The following is a 23,002-nucleotide window of genomic DNA, read 5'->3' as shown; positions in this document are numbered from 1 at the left end:
CTGTGATTCGCCAGCCTCAGCTTCCCAAAGTGCTGGGATTACAGGTGTGAGCCACTGCACTCGGCCTAAAGAGATAATTTTAAATGTTGTCCAGTCCAGGCAAAGTTTGGATAAGGAATCTTGCCCTCTAGGACCCTTCTTCTAGCTTTGGGTTCACAGTTCTGTTTGATAATTCCTCAGCCCGATGAGGAATTTAGAGATTATGAGACGTTCTTAGACTCCCTACCCATTACTTTTGACCTAAAAATACCAGCATTTAATCCAACTGAAATTTTCTGGTTGCTATAAATGGATTAAATTGCTTATCCCTCAGCAAAATGTTCAAACCTCAGTTGTGCCACCTCGTAGCTTTGTGACTGGTCACATTACTTAATGTCTCTGAGCCTTAGTCACTTACTCAAGTCATTCAAAAATGATTGTTGTAAATGAAATGTGCCAGCACTAGCCTAGATGCTGAGTATACATTGCTAAACAACACAGACACAGTTCCTGCTCTTAAAGAGCTCTGCTCATGAGAATTCATGAGAATGAGTTGCCAATTACAAAGCAGAAGATAAGTTCTGTGATAAAGATAACTTCAGCTTGGAAATGAGGGCACATGGTGCAGGCAGGCCTTTCAGGGAGATTACATCAAAGTTGAGATATGAAGGATGTTAGTAGAAAGGCAGTTAAGAGGAATTCGAAGTGCTTTCATTTCCTCCACTGTAAAATGGGGACACACCTTCCGTATTGGGACATAATAAGAGACAGAGACAATAAATATAATGCATCAGGAATGTACCTGATAATTCAGTGTAGGGCCAGAAAACACATATTAAGCATATACTACTATAGGCGATGGGGTTGAAAAATGAGTAGGATGCTGGCCCTATCCTCCTGGGTCTTGGAGGCCAGAAGTGTAGCTCTAGCTCCCTGTATTGTCTCTGTTGCTCTTACCCACTCTATTGTACTTGCCTGTTTACATGTCTGGACCTGGAGTCCACCAGCTTAGTGAGGCCGGGAATGCTTCTCTCTTGCTCACTGCTGTACCCTGGATGCTCCCAGGTTCCTGGTGCCTGTGGACTTTTATTCATCTCATCTCCTGCAGCAGATGTGGCCACCTCCACTTTCCCTTTCCTTTCCAGATCACACCTGCCCAACAATCAACTTCCAGTGCCTACATTTATCTGCCTGAAAGTTTTCTCTGGCTATTGAGGCCCATTCAGCTCATGCAAGAGGAAGGGAGGTGGGAAATGTGAGGGAATGAAGCCTGCCTCCAGATTCTTTCAACAGTGTCAGATAACAGGTGGTGGAGAAGTACACTAGCTCCCTGGCCCCTGAGTGAGACAGCTCCAAGGTGTGTGTTCTACACTGACTCCCAGAATCTCCCCAGTAGTATTTAATTCTAGTCACTCATAGCAGAAACTTGATCAATAATTTTCTTTCCATTGACTGTTTTCTCTTTTGTCTTACTTCCCCCACTTCCTTACCAGTGATTCCTGGGATTCCCCCTCCGCCATGTATACTTCAATCCTTGTCTCAGGGTCTGTTCAAAATAAAATGTCCCATAAGCATCTAAATCCCTGTACTATTTTTAGGGAGTGTCACTGCCTGTAAAGAGTCCGTCTCCCATGATGGAACTGAAAAGATCAGATGCACTTGCATCTCCAGCTGTCCTTGCAGCCAGGGTTAGGCACTTGACCTGTGCTTTGTCAATCAGGCACACCAACCCCAGTCTCTAAACTGGAAGCTAGTCATGAAGAGGTAGGAAATGCCCAGAATTGATTCTGTTGACAGATGGTGGAAGATAAAACAATCTGAATGGTAGCTTCCAGAATCCAGTGTTGGTGACATGTGGTGTAACCGAAGACATGGAGCATGGCAGTAATGTTGGCTTCGCCAGAGCACTTCTACTTTGAGATTTTTGAGCAGTGCCCCTTCGCTTGTGGTCTCCCAGCCTGGTTCTTCGATCCTCTCAGAGATTCTTTGAGCTTTCCAATATCTTTATAATATATTTATCACCTGCCAACATGTCAAAGTTTGTTTCTATAACTTGTCACTAAGAATGCTGTTTGTACCCATCAAGATCCAACTGGGAAAATAACCTCCTAGATCATTCAAACAGATTGGATTTAATGCAGATACATGGTTAAAAGGGTGGTAGAGAAGCTGGAAAGCCCTGCAAGGAGCAAGGAGGCAGCCCAGAGATTAGTAGCAGCTGGATGCTACTATCACCCTTAGGGTGGTGGGACAGCGACGGAAGAGCTTGCTGTTTAACAGGACGTAGAACCGCAGTAGGGGTTGAAATAGGCCTGTAAGTCAAAAGGTGGTTGACATGTACATGTAATAGCAGCTCAAATACTTTTTGGCTAAATGAATAAAGAGATTAATCAGGGAGAAGGCTGAGACCAAAACTGCGTATTATACCAATTCTCAGAGGTTAGGGGAATAAGAAGATTCCCTCTAAAAAAAAAGCAATCCCTGGAGGAAAACAGGCAAAGGTAGTGTGTCCTGGAAACCACAGCTCTGAAATAATCAAATCTGCCAGACTCTTAACTGAATTTCTACCAAACAGACCTCTGAATTCTTCACTGAGTCCAGACAGAGGACTCAGAGTGCTTATCCATAAGCTCTGGGCATCATAGCTTCTACTCCAGGCTATTCCCTGGGTAACTTGTGTTATTAAGTGAGGATAACAGTGCTTGCCAATTTTACTTGGGCAAGATGAGAAGCAATGAATGAGGAAGATTTTAGAATACTTGGCAAAAGAAAGAAATGTGTCACAGCAAGAATCTTAATTAATAAACTAGAGATAAGCACATTTACTCTCACAGTTTTAATTTATGGACTATCCTATATGGCTTACGTGAATTAAAGGCATGTATTACCTCTGTTAGTGACAGCGCTGCCTTACTGCATAAGAGAAAGCAATGATCTGTGTTTGAAGTTTATGAGAAGAAACATAGTCAAAAGGTAAGAGCATAGTTTTTTTTTCTTTCTTTCTTCACTTATTTATACCTCTTTTAGTAATAATTATTTTAGTAAGTATGTATATATATGTTAAAATCATACATTCATGATGTATAACATGATGTTTTGAAATATGTGTAAATTAAGCTAATTAACATGCATTATCTCATACTTTTTTGTATGTGGTGAGAATATCATCTACTCAGCCATTTTCAAGTATATAATACATTGTTATTAACAATAGTCACCATGTTATTCAATAGATTTTTTAAATTTATTCCCTCCTATCTAACTAAAACTTTATAACCTTTGGTCAATATCTCCCCACTCACCCATTCCCCAGCCCCCAGTGCCCACCATTCTACTCTTTGCTTTTATGGGTTTCAATTTTTTAGATTCCACACATAGGTGAGATGGTGCCTTGTCTTTCTGTGCCTGGTTTATTTCACTTAATATAATGTCCTTGAGTTTCATGCATGTTGTTACAAATGACAGAATTTCTTATTTTAAGGCTGTATAGTATTATGTTGTGTATATAGACCATGTTTTCTTTATTGCTTCATGCACTAATAGACACGTAAGTTAGTTCTGTCGCCTGGCTACTGTGAAGAAAGCTTCCATGAACACTGGAATGCAGATATGGGGAAAAGGTATAGATTAGGCACTCAGACAGACCTCATTTTAATCTCAGCTCTGCTGCACATTAGCCTTGTGATTTTAAACGTATTTCACAGTGAGTTTCAGCTTATGTTTAAAATGGGTATCATGATAATAATTCCTGGTTTAGAATTATGATAATTTTTATGATTGTGTGGGCAAAGCTTCTCCCATCATGACCACAAAGAATGGGCACTTCATAAATATTTGTTCCCTTCCTCAATCTCTCCCCTTCCCCTGCCCCTGCTTTTTATTTTTTTAAACCATTGCTCTTACCTAGGGGACAAAGTAAGAAAGTAAACTAAAATGCTTTTTTTTAGGAAAAAAAAAGACTAGCATGAATTGGTTTTATAGAGAAATGCTTAAAGGATTGAAACCCCAAACACCATTCTCCTGCTCATTATTGAAAGCACCAAAATCCATGGGAATTATAAATCCAGAGCCATTTGGCTCAGAATTTTACATGTTAAAAAAATTCATCTGCACTTATTTTGCTTCTTACAAAATTATCACTTCCCATAGCTGCCTTAAAAAGTCTACTTGCTTATATTGTGTGTGAGATTTCATGCTTAGGTGGTGTCTTGGTGTTTCTGTGACCCAAGCAAGGAGTTCCTGTCACTGTGTCACACTGTTTCTTCCTGACACAGCTGGAAATATGATTGCCTCAAGGCCTGTCACAAAGGACTGGACCTTTGCTACAGGTCAGCAATAGCAAGGAGTGTTGCCAAGATACAACACAAAACAAGACCTTTAGGTCTCCCTCTGGGTTTCTAGAACAGCTGTCTCTAACTCAGCTGTTGAAGTTCCAACTCCTTCACTGAAATCCAAACACATCTGTCCCCCAGACGGGAAAATACCTAATAAATTGTTTTCCTCCATGCTGGCTCATCTTGTGGTTTTATGTGGCTCTTAAAGACAGTGTGAGGGCTGAGGACCTCCACAGGGCCTGCCCAAGACAGAGGCACACCTGGTGATGGGTCACTAATGTCGAAAAGTGTTATGACACCTGGATGTTCACAACCCTCAGGCTGTTCACAGCTTGGCATGGCTATAACACATCACGTGGAGCTCTGACAAATTCAGGCCTCACTTAAATGTTATCCTTATCCAGGCAACCTGCATGCCTTCTCTTTCATTTTTTAAATTATTATTTAGCTGAATCCTTTTTTGTTCTTTTAATTTCAGAGCACCACAGGGATATTTATCCCTTTATTAATATGTCTGTTATCTGTGTTTAAATGTCAAGTTTTAGTATTGTGACTTGCTGTTTTAGGAAATATTATTTCAAACCAAAATGTAATCTTTTTTTTTTTTTTTTTAAAAAAAAGATCATAGTGTCAAGCCAAACTTAACTTATGTTCTAGGCAGAAGAGGTAAAAGCAACAAGTTTTCCCTCCTTCATAATTAGGTTATCCCTGCAGGTTCCTTTTCCAGACAGGAAAAACCCTTCCAGGGTAATGGAGACTCATGTTACGGGTTGGTGGAATAGAAAGTTCTTCCCTTCCTGGTAATGTTCACTGGCAGTGCAGACTCAATGGTGGATGCTTCCACCATGCCCTGTAGTCTTGAGACCCCTCTTAGAACCTGGTGCTCTGGAATCACTGCAGCAGCACCAGGTCCTCCTATACTCCCTCGTTCCTTACCTCCTCCTTTATTTATTTATACTAACCAAATGGCCATAGTTAACCAAGTCCTGTTCCTTGAGGATTACTTCAGATGTGTTTAGCCATTTATTTTAATATCTAATTCCATATTCTAAATAGAATACTACCTCTACACACTTCTATTATGGTAGATAACAATTTCTCCCTTAAATCCTTTTGGTCTTCCTTTATCCTTCCAGTTTATTACATCACAATTTTCAGGGTTTGTATTATTGTGACCCTGGAAATGTTTTCTGTTGAGCCAAGGAGCATACTATCATTACAATTCCTTTCTTGTTCAATTATCATTTTTCCTAGAGCTGATAATTTACTCATTTTTAAAAAGAAATGACTTGGTTTTCTCTGTACATGTTATTGTCTTTGCTTCCCCTAACATCCGGCAAAATTCAGGACACTGTTTTCAGCACAGTATCAGTACCACATTTAATTTTTTTATAATAACTTTATAAGATAGGTAACTATAATCTGTGTACACGTGGGAAGCATGAAACACAGAGAAATTAATTGGCTCACATAAGATGGTAACTGGCAGAGCCAGGACTCGAACCTGGGCAGTCTGGCTCCTACACTCATGTTCCCAAGCACAAGACGTACAGCACCTGGATGTATACCTGCCTACACTAGCAGCTGTACCATTTAATCCAATTAGTTGAATTTTTTTTTTTTTTTTTAACAGAGCTCTTCCTCCTCCGTATGCCTCTGGACTCTTGTTGCATCTGTATTGCCTGTTTTCTAATCCTAAGTAGAGCTGTCAAATTAAGACTTGTTTTCATTATTTTCCAGGGAATTTCTTTTATCTTCCTCCTGTGTTGATTCCTTATTTTCTGGATATCATTTTGTCTTTCGCGCATTAGGTGAAGCTCATCTTTTAGAAGACTTCTTGAGAAAAGGTGCGTGGGTGGTCAAGATTTCTTAAATCTTAAATGGCAGAAAACATTTTTATTTTTCCTTGCTAGTACTGAGTATTTACTGCCATTTTATTTTTGATTGTGTATATGTGACCTATTGTTTCCTTTCTTGAAAGTTTTACTGTCTTCCTGGTGTACTGAAATTTTACAACAGAGCTGGGTCTTTTGCATTTATTGTGCTAGGTGATGAATAGGCCTTTTCAATATGGGGACTCATGTTCTTCAGGTCCAAAATTTTTTCCTTAATCTTTTTCTTGATATTTTTTTTTCTAGATCCTATTGGTAGGATGTTGGGTCTGCTGCAGTGGGCTTTTAGTTTCTTCTGTTTTGCCTTCTATTTTTTTCTTAATATTTTGAGATATTTTCTTACCTTTATTTTCCAAATCTTACACACACATGCACACATAGTTTTAGTTATCATATTTAAATTTCTAAGAAAAAATTTTTTTAATAATAACCTCCACTTATTTCTCTCTTTTTCCTACTAGCTTCCTGACTTTAAAGATAAATAGCTTATCTTCTATCTCCGAGGTCATTAAATGTAGCTTGATTAAAGTTTTCTTCTTTTAGTATATTGCCTCAGTTTCTTTTGAGTTTCCTTTCTTCCTTCCTTCTGCTTTCATGTGTGTATTTTGTGTGCTGGAGGCTTTCTTAAAATGTCAGATAGTTCTTGGCTATCTGTTCATATTTTAAAAGTTAGATGTAAAAAAAATGCCGATAGAAAGTTCTGTGCAGTAGGACTTGGTGTGTGGCCTGTCAGGTACACTGTGGAATAATTGGTTGAACTGGCTTTTTAATTTTGGGATCCCTATAGATCAGCACCTATAGGCCTTCATTATTAGAAACAAGCTACAAAAAGTAAAACCAAAAGAATTAAACTGCCATGGACAACCTAGTGTTTTTGTGTAAGTCTATGAGGTAAAAGTGGATAGCCTTTGGGTGTGTACACTAAACTTACTGAGTGATACCTACAAATTGCCTTCCATGATGAATAGTAACTTTCACCTGGAGTTTAAAAACCACTAGAATCACTAAGAGGACCTGTTATTTTCTATATGCCTTCATCATTTTTTGCTCTGTTTTTTTTTTTTTTTTTTTTTTTTAATCTAACTGCTCTGCTGTTTGACAGAGAATTTTACCACATGCCAAACACAAGGTTTTGGGATGTTTCCTCATATTCCTATGTGGCATATCTCTGCTCCTGGGCATGGGGTAAGCAAGCATTTGGTGACCTCTCTGCTTAGGTTACCTGGTACCCTGAAGCTCTGGCAGAATTACTATGAGACCGTTCACCTTGGCTCAGCCTGAAATCTACTCTGACAGATTTATTGGCTCTTAAACATTTATCCAAGCAGAATGTCTAAACCAATAGAAGGTTTCACTCTTTTGCACTGCAGGGAGAGAAAGAGAGATGAAAACTGTGAGGGGTGAAACTCCACAGAGATGTAACTCCACCCCAACCCCATCCTTGCGTATTTACCAAGAAATGGAATTTATCATTTCTTTCCTGTTTTAGGTCTCTTTTCTATCAGAGTTTTTCTCAGTCTATTGGTGAAAAGTACGTTGAGGAAAGGATATTAACAAGACCAATCAATAACTGCTTATTCCTTTATAGCATATTTGTTTTGTAAGGGAAAATATTGAATAAGATATGTAAGAAAATTGCAGTCTTCTCTAGATTTTCTAGGAATTGGGATGGAGAAAATGGTTTGAATTTAAATAAAATTGAATTTAGAGCAATAAGGAAAACCATGTAATGAAAACCAGATACTAATATTCTCTATATTTTATTCATGAGAAAAATATAGCTTAGAGAGCTTAAATGACTGGGCACAGTTTACTCAGACGGTAAGTGTTAAAGTTACAGGCCAGTCTCAGGTTTCAGTTCCAAAGGTCATGTATTTCTGTTGAACGAGTCAGTAGTCTACAAACCTGACTGACACAGCTTTCTAGCTCTACCTGCTGAGCACACTGACATGCTTCTATGTGCTGAGACACATAGAACTGCTGGATAAAACAAAACTATTTTGCATACAAAGCCGATAGAGAGACAGGTATACAGAAAGAAGAAAAGAGAGGAAATGTCCATGTTCCACAGGTAAGGAAGAACCTTATAGCCAGCATGGTAAATGCATGAGCTGATGCCAGAACAGTGAAGAGGGTATCAGACATGGTCATAGGACCTAAGAGCTATGAGTTGGGCTTTAACACACATATAGAATAAATGACATAACCTTGGGCCTGTGAAAGGTAAGGACTTAGAACTGAAGACCTGCTTGCCTCACACAAGGGGACTACAAAACAGATTGTTCATGTACTAGAAAGCAACTGGTAAAATTCTCACTGATTAGATATCTGGATGAGAAAAAGTTTCTCACAATAAATAGAATTTTAAAAACCTGTGCTGGCTGGGAATGGTGGCTCATGCCTATAATCTCAGAGCTTTGAGAGGCCAAGATAGGAGAATCACTTGAGGCCAGGAATTTGAGACCAGCCTGGGCAGCGTAGCAAGATCTCATCTTTACAAAAATCTCAGCATTTAGGATGAGTTCATGTCCTTTGCAGGGACAAGGATGAAGCTGGAGACTATCATTCTCAGCAAACTAACATAAGAACAAAAAACCAAACACTACATGTTCTCACTCATAAGTGGGAGTTGAATAATGAGAACATGTGGACACAGGCAGGGGAACATCACACACCAGGGCCTGTCAGGTGGCGGCAGGCTAGGGGAGGGATAGCATTAAAGAAATACCTAATGTAGATGATGGATTGATGGGTGCAGCAAACCACCATGGCTCATGTATACCTATGTAACCTGCACGTTTTGCACATGTACCCCAGAACTTAAAGTCTAAAAAAACTCAGAGCTCTGTGAGGCCAAAGTGGGAGGCTAGCTTAAAGCAAGGAATTCAAGACCAGCCTGGGGGACAGAGCAAGACTCCGTCTTTACAAAATATAAAAATTAAAAAATTAATTGGTCATGGTGGAGCACCTATAGTCTTAGCGACTTGGGAGGCTGAGGCAGGAGGATTGCTTGAACTCAGGAGTTCAAGGCTATAGTCTTCTACGACTGAGCCACTGTACTCCAGCCTGGGTGATAGAGCAAGACTCTGTTTCTGAAAACAAATCTGCGCTGTGCATAGGTATAGAATCCAAATTTTACGCTATTTGCATAGTATAGGAATCTCAAATGGATATATTAATGAAGATGTCATAAATACTTCAGGCTAGTGAAACTCATGGAGTTTCCAGAGGAATCAAATGTAAAACTTGTCTAAAATATTACTACCACATCTTAAGGTACACAGGAATGCCACAGGGAAGAAATATTCTAGCTGAAAATATATTCACAATGAAAAAGTACAAACCAAATAAAGAGTCCAAATATGGGAGAGTCAGCAGACACATATGAGAGAAATAGCACCCTAAGAACATGAGATAATGTAACAATCTAAAACTGTCTAGAAATAGGTATATTTACACTCTTAAAGAGATAGAGAGGAATAAAAACTCTCATGAAAAACCAGGACATTAAAAAAGAACAGTAATATCTGGAAAACAACCAAATAGAACAATTCAAGATAAAAAAATCATGAATAAAATTAAACATAGTGACCAACTTTAAGAGCATATTAGGCACGACTGAAGAGTTAGTGATGTGAAAGCTGTATCTGAGGAAATTACCCAAAGTGCTGCAGAGAAAGATAAAGAGGGCTACAATCCGAAAGAGAAATTAAAAGATATGGAAGATTAAAGTTACAACTTAGGTCTAATGGAAATTTCAAAAGGAGAAAATGGAGAAGGGGCAATATTTTAGTGAAAATGGCTGTGAATTTTCTAGAACTTATAAAAGGCAGAAGCAGATTGAATTTTCCAGAACTTATAAAAGGCAGAAGCAGATTCTCAGATTGAAGAAGCACACTGAGTCCTGTGCATAACATAAAATCTACAGCTAGATGCATCATTTGAAGTGCAGAACACTGAAGACAAGGGAATTCTAGTGGAAGGGCAAGTGGAGAGAAAAGACAGTATATGAAGGGACAATTATTAGAATAACAGGGGACATCAGCCTAATAGCAACCAGAAGACAAGTCTGACCAGTTATCAGGAACACCTGAAAAGCACATTAAAATACAATATTATGGTTCTACTCCATACTCCAAGGTAGGTTCAGAAATACGCATATTAAAAAAGCTTCTTGGATCATCAAGTAGGTTTAAAAACTCTTTTATTCCTTACCACCATATACATAAGCAGACATATATGTACATATACTCACACACACTGATCTCAAGGCTTTAATTTACTTTACAGCCTCCCCCACTGAAAAAACGAAGGAATTGAAATCCTCACCAAGGATAATTTTTAAAGCGTATTTTTCCCCAATAATTTCTAGAGGAGCTATGCTATATGGTGCCAGAAGTTTATCCAAAAAGAACAAGGAAAAGGCATACAAACATCTTTGACCTCACAGTTCCATTTCTGCCTCCATCTTCACTAACATATGCATGATTTGGATTGAAGGACATGTTGTTCTAGCTAATAATTCCAGAATCCTATGTGTTTGTGTGACAAGATGAATGAATGATCCCATGTGGAACCTTTGGCAAGATATGCTTCCTATCTTACTTGATATTTCATATCAAATACAAAAGGACACCTTGACCTGCCAGTACCAGAATTTAGTCTACTTTGCCTTTATAGACATCTGTTCTCAGATTAACAGTGGTTTATATAATTGCTATAATAAAGGATAATTTTATATTAAAGTAATACTGGCTATAATTAGAACATTTATAATAGTCATGCTTTTTGAACTAGTAGCAATACCTCCAGGAATTTATCTTAAATATCCCGAACATATACATACAAAAACCCTTCATCCCCAAAGATGTTCATTCCAGTGTTAAATATGATAGGTAAAACTCTGGAAGTCTCTAGAAAAGTTGGAAGGCAATAAGATCTTGTTATACTGTTCCAAACACAGATAATAATGTATTTTTTCTTGGCTTGAACTCCTCACACATATACTTTGCTTTTTTCCCTTTTAATAGAGAATGCTTAGATAAATAATGGTACATCCACATGAGAGAACTATGCCAGTATAAAAATTATGCTTTTAACAGGCAGTTCAAAAAAAGAAGAAATAAAAATGTGCCATATACACATAAAGAAATATCTAACCTCATTAGTAATGAGGGACATAATTTCTTATTCATATCAGAATACATAAATAAGAATACCACATAGTTTTTCTTTAATGATTAATACTAGCCAGTGTTGGTGAAGTCGTAGAGAAATGGGTATCACTTTGCTGCTGGTAGTGTAAGTTGGTATATACTTTCAAGATAAAAACTTAGTAGTATGTAGCCAAAGCCTGAAAAATTCATGTAAATTATTTTTTGCTTAGCAATTCCATGGGGTGGGTGTGTATGTGTGTGTGTTTATATATTTTTTTAATTAGGACAAGTATAGCACTTCTTATATTATGAAAAATTGGAATATCCTAAGTGCCCAAAAGTAGAAATTATTTAAATAAAAGTGATGGTATACAATAAGATACAGTTAGAAAAGATATTCATAATACATAGGTAATAATAAAAAATTACAAAATTCCATATAAAAAACAATAATTTTGTTAAATTATAGATAAGAACACATAAAATGTCAAGAAAAAATGTAGTAAGAATTGTTAATAATTATCTCTGAGTAGTAGAGACGATGGTGGTTTTTATTTTCTTCGCTTTTTGCATAGCATTTTCTTTTACATTTTGCAATTAAAATTTTAATATTTTAATAAAAATAAAATATAAACTTAGGTCATAAAAGTTTTTTTAATAAGATGAGATAATGCCAATTATGCCAAAAGATAAAGATTGCTTTACAATTACAACTAGGTAGGAATGTGTACATTAAAATAAAGAAAGAAAAAAAAAGGAAGGAAGAAAGAAACGGAATGAAGGATGAAAGGCAGGCAGGCTGGAAGACATCTCTTCTAACCAGTTTTCTTTGGCCAGTAGAATTTGGGGCAAATATTTTCAACTCTCATGAACTTTTATACTTTCTAATATATTATCAATTTTATACTTAGAAAAACAAGAAAGAATTTTTTAAATATAAAATTGAACTTAACGAAGTAATCAGCATCTTTCTGCCATATTTTATTTTATTCACTTCTCTGCTATATCAAGTCTCCATTTTTAGGCCTAACATCAAGTTTCTGGGCTCAACCAAGCCACCACTTTAGGGAAATTTACATAAAATTTCTCTACTGAATTTATTATTTCAATCAGTGACAACAAGACTTTCTAGAATCCTCCTGTGACTCTAGCAGGGAGCTGAGCAGGATTAGACCTTGCTCATCTCCACTCAGCATTCCATCTCTGTCTCCAGAGGGGATGGAAAGCCGCTATGAGATCTTGGCACCACTTGCAGACTCATGTTGTAGTGAATTTGCTTTTTGGCTTGAACTCCCCACACATATGCTTTCCCTTTCCGCTTTCAAGCAGAGGGCTCCTTGCCTGCACCAGTCTGGATGTCAGCAGGTGGCCTGCTGGCCTCAAAAGCTTTCTGCATGAATTACTGTGTGTGGTTTCTGCACATTGAAACTTGGCACCCACACATACACATACCTCCCTTGCTCCTTTCCCCTCTCCCTGCCCTACTCTGTATTCCATAGAAGCCATCTAGATTTTTGGCTTGGATATTGGGCCAAAGCAAGACTTTCCTCAAAGAATCACCTAGTTTCTGTTTGTTAAGATACTGTACCTCATTCCCCTTTCCAGACAAACCATGCGTTCCCGTCACTTTCCAGCGTGTAGGCTCTCCTTCTCCATTACAAACTCCATATAACCACCAGAAAAAGTGGATCTGGTCACTCAATGTCTCTAGAATCTTCTGTAGCTCCCCTTACATTCAGAATTATGTATGTATTTCTTAGGTGGTGAACAAGGTCCTTCATGATAGGATCCCAACTTATCTACTCAGCCCTCATCTTTACCACATATTTCCCACCTTTTTTCTGTGGCATAACATGAGGTTTCTGGACTTTACCTGCTTTCTCACCCATCTCTGCTTTTCCATATGCTGTTCCTTTTGCCTTTGCACTTTTTCCCCTGGCCAATGCCTCCTTATCCTTCAAAAGTTCATTTGAGTGTCATTTCCACTGGAAAGCCTATCCTGACTCCACCACCTTCCCCTGTACCCCAATCCAACTTAAGATACTCTTGTGCATTACTCCTACAAATGAGGAATAGTATTTGCCAGTAATCTCTGTCCTTCACTGGATTCCAACGTCCTTGCAGGCAGAGTCAGGGCCTTTTTGTGGTTTTATTCTAGCACCTAGCCTAGGTTTCAGTAAATAGCAAGCACTCAAAAATGTATCCAGCAATTCTGCTCATGGGTATAATCCCAATATTTGCAAGACATGTTCAAGAATGCTTACAAAAGCATTACTTGAATTAATCCCAAACAGAACATAATCTAAATGTCTAATGTAGAATGGATAGTAAATCATGTCACTTTAAATAAATCCTATACAACAATGAGACTGAATGAATTACAACTACATGCAACAACATGAATGAATCTCACAAACATAATGTTGAGTGAACGAAGCCAGACATAAAAGAGTCAGTGATGTACAATTCCATTCATACAAGCTCAAAAGCAGGCAAAAGTTGCATTCATGGTATTAGAAATCATGACAGTAGTTACCTTGAAGATATAGAGTAACTGATAGGGGGCAACTGGGAGCCCAGTAATGTTCTGTTTCTTGATCTGGGTGCTGAATACATGGACATTGTTACACTGTAAAAATTCATCAAGCTGTATATTTATGATTTATGCATATGTCTGTATTTTATACTTTCATAAAAATTTTAATTGAGAAAAGTTCCCTTTGTGAAACATATTTCCCTGTGGCGTTTAGGATAGTGATGTAAATGGAGAGTGTAAGTTTGACTCAAGTCCATTGCCAGCTTGACTGATGCTCTTTTCCCTACTCAGAATGGTGCTGCATGGTACAAGAGAAAAGTAAGAGAAAATCCATTTTCCTAGACAAAGTTTAGCATTTGCTTTAAGGAATGTGATGGTCATGGCAGGGATGGAGTCAGCAAACCATCATGGCATGTAGGTACCTATACAACAATCCTGCAGGATGCAGGATGTGCACATGTACCCCAGAGCCCAAAGTACAATAGGAAAAAATTAAAAGGAAAAGAAAAGAAAGAAATGTGATGGTCAATTGTGTCAGCAGGTGTTCTTTGCATAGTTTGACTTCTCAGCTTGAATTTCAGAAAGTGCAAATGATTTTGGAATAAGTCAGAGTATAAACAAACAAATTAGAATTGGAATTTTCTTCTTTTCTTGTTATCTCCATCCATCAGCTCTTAAGGCTTCTGTCTTCAATAGGAATAGGCTTATTTGCTTGCACACATCAATCAAATTTGTCACAGACCTCATTGATTCACATTTCACCACTGCAGTTTAAAATTGGTTTTCCTCTTCTTGCTACAAGAATTGTCCTTAATTATCAAAATTAATGACTTTGAGCTGGTGAAGTTTTTTTTGCTTCAAATTTTAAGAAGCCTATAAATATCAGACTATGGGATATTAAAAAAATACATTTTCCCTCTTTAAACAAACAGATAAATGTGGAGAAGGAGCCTGGAACTCTTGTTTCTGAGATGGCGTCAGTCATCTTGGCGGCTGCCTTCTGCAGCCTGCGCACTGGAGCCAGTCCAGCCATAGCTGCCATAACTCGCCGGATTTCTCTCTCACATTCCGTAATAAAGGACTTTCAATGTCTGCACAGATGGGAATTCTGCTGCCACCTTCTCATTTCACATTTCCTGCACTTTCTTTCCAAAGCACTCGCCTGCCTGAAATAGAATCATAGTTTTTTTCAGTCTACGTGTAGGAATTTAGTGGGAGAATGGACAGGGTATCTGTAGCTCCCTATAATTACCACACGATGAAGTAATGATTTCCTGTTGACTATAAGGTACTTAAAGGAGGCAGAAATGTGATCAGAGGTTTTACAGAGAACTGCACATGATTTTCTTTCGGAGATGGTTGGAAAGGGCCCATGAAGAGGCAGGATGTCAGTGTTGACCCCGTAAGCCTTTAGGAAAGAGGAGGCAGCAGTCTTTTCCTGGCCTGCCACCTACTAGACCCCTCATGAATCCCCTGCCGTCATGAGGTCTCTTCCCAAAGGGATATCCCCCCATCCTCTGCCTTTTTAAACTGGATTCCCACAAGGATCAATGTCCGTGTTTCTCTCTGCCTAGTTGAATTTTCTCTATCCTTCAAGACTATCTCAGATCATACCTCTTCTGGGAAGGCTTCCTGAATAGCTTGAGCTGGAAGTAATTTCCCCTATGTCTGAACACAGAATCCCTAATGATTGCACATTCTTGTGTTGCCCACACACAAAGATAATAGGCAGTAATAAAAGCTAATGAAACAAATGACATTAACTGAGCACTTACGTGCCAGGCACTATCTTTTCACTTTACATGTTGAAGCCAGAATTCTTACAGTTACTTTATGGGGTAGGTTATATTATTATTCCCATTTTACAGATGAGGATCCTGAGACATATCGTGATATGATACCTAATCAGATCAGAAGCTCCACTTACCATCTCTTTGACTTATTGATTTGTCTCTTTCACCGCACAAAGCTCAGGGCCTTGCAATCAGTAATTGCTTGGCTAATATTTGTCTATTAATGTGCTTAATGGAACTTGAGACCATGAAAGTAGAATTTGAAAAACATTTCTGATGGTCAGATACGCTACTTTTCATCTTCTGTCAACAGGGAAAGACTGTGAAATGAAATGGCTGGGGTTGATAAAAATCACCATAACAAAAACAAATCCTTAGTTAATATGCACAGTATGCCAGATGCTGTGGTAAGTGATGTATGTTCATTACATTTCTTAATCTCAGGTTTTCCCCCACTAAAGGATCAGAGAGAGATTGAAAACTGCTTGCAATAAGATCAAATAAAGATGAAGGCAAAGGGAATACAAATGTTTTAAGTTAGAAAAATCCTAAGTTTAGTTATTACCCCAAAATGAATGTTCTAAGGATCCTCCTTTGGTAGTGAGACACAAGTTTGACTCTAAGTTTTCTAGTGTTTATGGCAAAAGCAGACGCACAATCAATTATAGTACCTACACACTAAGATAAAGACAAACCAGCTATTTGAAGGTAGCACTCATAAATGTTGAATCAAACCATTTCTTCTTACAATTCTCAACATAGACCATTCTCATCTTGCAGAAGAGCAGAATGGTAAAATCCATTCTAGGAGGAGGCAGATTATTGGGCTTCAGTATGCAGTTGAGTTCGGCTTAATGTACAATATCTAAGAGCTGGATGGACTGTACATGCTTCAGAAAAATTCTCTATGAATATTATTTCTCATAACCACTGTGTCATACTATCTGTGCCAGACAATTATCCTTCCCCTTTCAACTAAAAGCTGCATAGGTATTTTGGTATAACTCTTATTAACACCTTTAGAATTAGCATGCCAGGAATAATGTTTGGAAAACCTAGTCCTGTAGGCAATATGGAACTTTAAAAACTGACTTTTCCGTGGGGTAAATGAAATCCAAACTCCCTCGTATTATTTATGGTACTTTTCACAACCTGATCTCAACCTGCTTTCTAGACCGAATTTATTATCCTCCTGTTAGCACCTTCGTGCTTCCTTCAAACCAGTCTCATGAAAACACTCAGTGCTTTTACTCACTGAAACCTCATAGACGCTTCCTAGAAACCTCTCTTCTCTTTCCCTTCTCCCCTGTTTCTCCGCCTAGTGGGTCTTGAAGGACGTCGCCTTTCCTGCAAACCCCGCTTCCATCTAACAATTAATTTTACCCTTTACTAGAGTCCTACGGCATCTTGCTAATATCACATTTTATTATCCTCCTTTGTTAGCATCTCTGATTTTTCTGCCAAACTGTGAGCTCCTCCAGGGTAGAATGTGTTTTATTTACCTTTGTATCTCAGCACTGGGCACATAGTCTGACCTGGACTCATTTCACCAAGTATTTATTGTTTCCTGCACTGACAAAGCGAGCTGGGACAATTCTTATTCTAAGATGCTACATAAAAAAAAAATGTTACTCCACAGGTGACCCACGTATGTTTCTATTATTCTCTGAAGCCGTTTGGTGCTATGCAGATTGATTAATCCATATTATTTGGTATAAAAAGGATAATATAGTAAATGAGTTGAACTACACATGGAATGCACTAAACTCTTTTTTTCTCAGCATTTTCCAGATTTGAAAAGCTTCAAAGGAAGCTGTACCTGTATGTTGCCATTTATTTCAAGTTTTTTCTCTTTTTGTGTAAAATCTGTCATGCCAAAGAATTTTGCTTGTGTTTGGTATGCGGATGAATCACTTCAGCCACCAATAAAATGTACAGCCCTTACAAGTAAAACAGAGCAACTATCCCAGAAGACCTTGACAATATTACAGCAGAGCTAAGAGGTGGGTCAGAAAGAAAAAAAATGACTTCTTCCTAATGGCCTGACATGAATAGGACATTTAAGAACTAAATTACCAAATTTTACTGTCGTTGAAAGGACCTATTTGGGTGAAGGTCACAGTAAGTATTGTGCAAATCTAATCTTATTTCTGGACTTCAAAATCTTTTAATCATTCATCCATTACAAAAAGTAGTATTATAGACATTCAGAGCCACATAAGCACTGCACAAATATGAAATTTTTCATAAATAGAGTTTCAAAAATGTGTTGAGCAATGGAAATATTTTGGGTATAGAAATTGGAAATAGTATTTGAAGAGTTACTTTGCATCAATTTGCTTATGGTTAATATTAACCAGTTGAACAAAGTTAATGCCATGATGGGAGGGGAACAAATCTTGGGGAAGGAATATTCTCATCTTGCAAAGTATCTGCCTCAAGAGATGCCTCCGTAATGTTTTTAGACAAAAAATAGTGAACTAACTCTACAGGCCCAGAGGGTTCAAGGATTCTGAGGACTCAAGGTTCTCAAATTCCTTCATCTAGAAGTTCTTATCCTATGTCCCAGGATCCCATGTTCTTTCCCTATCAAGGCTCAGACTTCAGAATATGAGGTTTAGTAGAACTTCAAATTGCCTTCTCTGCAATTTGACTTCTCAGTTAGGTCCTGGGACTGATTTTTAAGCCAGTAGGCCTTAAGATCACATTATCTGACTTCAAATTATGGTACAGAGCTATAGGAATGAAAACATCATATTAGCATAATAACAGACACACATACCAATGGAATAGAATAGATAACCCATAAACAAATCCATGAATGTACAGTCAACTTATTTTTGACAAAGGTGCAAAAACATACATTGGGGAAAAGATAGTCTCTTCAATAAATGGTGCTGGGAAACTGGATATCCATATGCAGCAGAATGAAACTAGTCTCCTATCTCTTGACATATACAAACATCGAAACAAAATGGATTAAAGACTTAAAGCTAAGGCCTCAAACTATGAACTTACTAAAAGAAAATATTTGGGAAACTCTCCAAGACATTGGGTCAAAGACTTCTTGAGTAATGTCCCACAAGCACAGGCAACCAAAGCCAAAAAAAAAAAAAAAAAATGGACAAATAGGAACACATCAAGGTAAAAAGCTTCCTCACAGCAAAGGAAACAACAGAGTGAAGAGAAAACCCACAACAAATTGAAACTACAGTGAGATATCTCTGCAGTTACAATGACTTTTATCCAAAAGTCAGGCAATAATAAATGCTGGTGAGGATATGAAGAAAAGGGAATCCTCATGCACTCTTGGTGGGAATGTAAATTAATACAATCACTGTGGGGAACAGTATGGAGGTTCCTTAAAAAACTAAAAAAAGAGCTACCATATGATCCAGGAATCCCACTGCAAGGTATGTACCAAAAAGAAAAGAAATCAGTATATTGAAGAAATACCTGCACTATCATGTTTATTGTAGCATTATTCACAATAGCCAAGATTTGGGAGCAACTTAAGTGTCCATCCACAGATGAATGGATAAAGAAAATGTGGTACGTATACTGAAGAGATGCAGTCATTTACAACAACATGGATGGAACTGGAGGTCATTATGTTAAGTGAAATAAGCCAGGCACAGAAAGACAAACTTTGCATATTCTCACTTATTTGTGGGAGGTAAAAATTAAAACTATACTCTTGAAGACAGAGAATAGAAAGACGGTTATCAGAGGGTGGGAAGGGTAGTGAGGGGAGGTAGAGATGGTTAATGGGTACAAAAATTAGAATGAATAAAAACTAGTATTTGATAGCACAATATGACTATAGTCAATAATAATTTAATCATACATTTCAAAATAACTGAAAGAGTATAATTATATTGTTTGCAGCACAAAGGATAAATGCTTGATGTGATGGATACCTTATTTACCCTGATGTGATTATTATGTATTGCATTGCCTCTATCAAAATATCTCATGTGTACCTTAAACATATACACCTACTATATACCTACAAAAATTAAAACACAATGAAACAAAATGAAAAAATTGGCTGGTTTCTCATTCTTCAGCTCTCACCTTAAATGTGACTTCACTTAAGTTCTAGGGAGTTCCTCCTTCATTGTTCTATCTGCAGTAGATCACCTCATAAACTTCATCATCCCTGCACACTCTTTCCTTTGTAACAGGTATAACAATCTTTAATCATTGCATGTGTGTGTATAAAATTTTTTGTCTGTACTTACAGCTAGAATAATACCTATTAAAATGTAGTGCTAGTTCAGGGCTTGGCACAAAATAGACTCTTTTTTCTTTCATGCTATTATTTATTTATTTATTTATTTATTTATATTTTTTGCATTTTAGGTTCTGGGGTACGTGTAAAGAACATGCAGGACTGTTGCATAGGTACACACATGGCAATGTAATTTGCTGCCTCCATCCACATCACCTATATCTGGCATTTATCCCCATGTTATCCCTCCCCAACTCCCTACCCTCCACTGTCCCTCCCCTAGTCCCCCCACCCACAGACCTCAGTGTGTGATGCTCCCCTCCCTGTGTCCATGTGTGCTCATTGTTCAACACCTGCCTATGAGTAGAACATGCAGTGTTTGATTTTCTGTTCTTGTGTTAGTTTGCTGAGAATAATGGTTTCCAGGTTCATCCACGTCCCTACAAAGGACAGAAACTCATCATTTTTTATGGCTGCATAATATTCCATGGTGTGTATGTGCCACATTTTCCCTGTGCAGTCTATCATCGATGGGCATTTGGGTTAGTTCTAAATCTTTGTTATTGTAAACAGTGCTGCAATGAACATACATGTGCATGCGTCCTTATAATAGAAAGATTTATAATCTTTTGGGTATGTACCCAGTAATGGGACTGCTGGGTCAAATGGAATTTCTATTTCTAGGTCCTTGAGGAAGTGCCACACTGTCTTCCACAATGGTTGAACTAATTTACACTCCCATCCATAGTGTAAAAGTGTTCCTAATTCTCCACATCCTCTCCAGCTTCTGTTGTCTCCAGATTTTTTAATGATCGCCATTCTAACTGGCATGAGATGGTATCTCAATGTAGTTTTGATTTGCATTTCTCTAATGACCAGTAATGATGAGCATTTTTTCATATGTTTGTTGGCCTCATGTATGTCTTCTTTTGAGAAGTGTCTGTTCATATCCTTTGCCCACTTTTAATGCCTTTGTTTGTTTGTTTCCTGTAAATCTGTTTTAGTTCTTTGTAGATTTTGGATATAAGTCCTTTGTCAGATGGATAGATTGCAAAATTTTTTTCTCATTCTGTTGGTTGCCGGTTCACTCTAATGATTGTTTCTTTTGCTGTGCAGAAGCTCTAGAGTTTAAATAGATCCCATTTGTCTATTTTGACTTTTATTGCCAATGCTTTTGGTGTTTTAGTCATAAAGTCCTTGCCTATGCCTATGTCCTGAATGGTTTTACCTAGGTTTTCTCCTAAGGTTTTTATGGTGTTAGGTCTTATGTTTAAGTCTTTAATCCAACTGGAGTTAATTTTAGTGTAAGATGTCAGAAACGGGTCCAGTTTCTGCTTTCTGCACATGGCTGGCCAGTTTTCCCAACACCATTTATTAAACAGGGAATCCTTTCCCCATTGCTTGTTTTTGTCACGTTTGTCAAAGATCAGATGGTTGTAGATGTGTGGTGTTGCCTCTGAGGCCACTGTTCTGTTCCTTTGGTCTATAACTCTGTTGTGGTACCAGTGCCATGCTGTTTTGATTACTGTAGCCTTGTAGTATAGTTTGAATTCAGGTAGTGTGATGCCTCCAGCTTTGTTCTTTTTGCTTAGAATTGACTTCGCTATGTGGGCTCCCTTTTGGTTCCTTATGAAGTTTGAGGTGTTTTTTTCCAATTCTGTGAAGAAGGTCATTGTTAGCTTGTTGGGGATAGCATTGAATCTATAAATTACTTTGGGCAGTATGGCCATTTTCACGATATTGATTCTTCCTAACCATGAGCATGGAATGTTTCTCCATCTGTTTATGTCCTCTCTTATTTCCTTGAGCAGTAGTTTGTAGTTCTCCTCGAAGAGGTCCTTTACATCCTTTGTTAGTTGTATTCCTAGGTATTTTATTCTCTTTGTAGCAGTTGTGAATGAGAGTTGGCTCTTGATTTGGTTCTCTTTTATATTGGTGTATAGGAATGCTTGTGATTTCTGCACCTTGATTTCCTATCCTGAGACTTTGCTGAAGTTGCTTATCAGTTTCAGGAGATTTAGGGCTGAGATGATGGGTCTTCTAAATATACAATCATGTTGCCTGCAAATAGAGACAATCTGACTTCCTCTTTTCCTAATTGAATACTCTTTATTTCTTTTTCTTGCCTGATTGCTCTAGCCAGAACTTCTAATACTATGATGAATAGGATTGGTGAGAGAGGGCATCCTTGTCTAGTGCCAGATTTCAAAGGGAATGCTTCGAGTTTTTGCCCATTCAGTATGATATTGGCTATGGGTTTGTCACATGAATAGCTTTTATTATTTTGAGATACATTCCGTTGATACGTAGTTTATTGAGAGTTTTTAGCATAAAAGCCTGTTGAATTTTGTTGAAGGCCTTCTCTGCATCTATTGAGATAATCATGTGGTTTTTGTCTTTGGTTCTGTTTATGTGGTGAATTACATTTACAGACTTGTGTATGTTGAACCAACCTTGCATCCCTGGAATGAAGCCTACTTGATCGTGATGGATAAACTTTTGGATGTGCTGTTGCAATAGGTTTGCCAGTATTTTATTGAAGATTTTTGCATCTATGTTCATCATGGATATTGGTCTGAAGTTTTCTTTTCTTGTTGAGTCTCTGCCGGGTTTTGGTATCAGGATGATGTTGGTCTCATAAAATGATCTGGGGCGGATTCCCTCTTTTTGGATTGGAATATTTTCAAAAGGAATGGTACCAGCTCCTCTTTGTGTGTCTAGTAGAATATAGTTGTGAACCCATCTGGACCTGGGCTTCTTTTGGTTGGTAAGCTATTAATTGCTGCCTCACCTTCAGCCCTTGTTATTGGTCTATTCAGGGTTTCGACTTCTTCCTGGTTTAGGCTTGGGAGGGTGTGAGTGTCCAGGAATTCATCCATTTCTTCCAGGTTTACTGGTTTATGTGCATAGAGTTGTTTGCTGTAATCTCTGATAGTGGTTTGTATTTGTGTGGAATCTGTGGTGATATCCCTTTGATCATTTTTTATTGTATCTAGTTGATTATTCTCTCTTTTCTTTTTTATTAATCTGGCTAGTGGTCTGTCTGTTTTGTTGATCTTTTCAAAAAACCAGCTCCTG

The 23,002-nt window shown here is 37.9% G+C and overlaps 1 long non-coding RNA gene across 2 annotated transcripts in view; it reads left to right on the top strand.

Moving 5' to 3' along the window:
* The first annotated feature begins 226 nt into the window (after positions 1 to 226).
* The window catches only part of LOC108281418, a 47,649-nt gene continuing 24,873 nt past the window's right edge, over positions 227 to 23,002 (top strand). Inside the window, exons 1-2 of one of the 2 annotated variants that reach the window (XR_005195234.1) lie at positions 227 to 2,952; positions 17,472 to 17,693. This is a non-coding gene — a long non-coding RNA (uncharacterized LOC108281418). Of the gene's footprint in view, positions 2,953 to 14,415; positions 17,694 to 23,002 lie in introns of those variants that run through there. The other variant, XR_001815984.2, reaches the window with a different exon arrangement.

This window comes from Cebus imitator, unplaced genomic scaffold, assembly GCF_001604975.1.
Source record: "Cebus imitator isolate Cc_AM_T3 unplaced genomic scaffold, Cebus_imitator-1.0 Scaffold227, whole genome shotgun sequence".
NCBI classification, from domain to species: Eukaryota; Metazoa; Chordata; class Mammalia; order Primates; family Cebidae; genus Cebus; species Cebus imitator.
The sequence above is the reverse complement of the archived record's forward strand: the minus strand, read 5'-3'. Positions and strand labels throughout refer to the sequence as shown.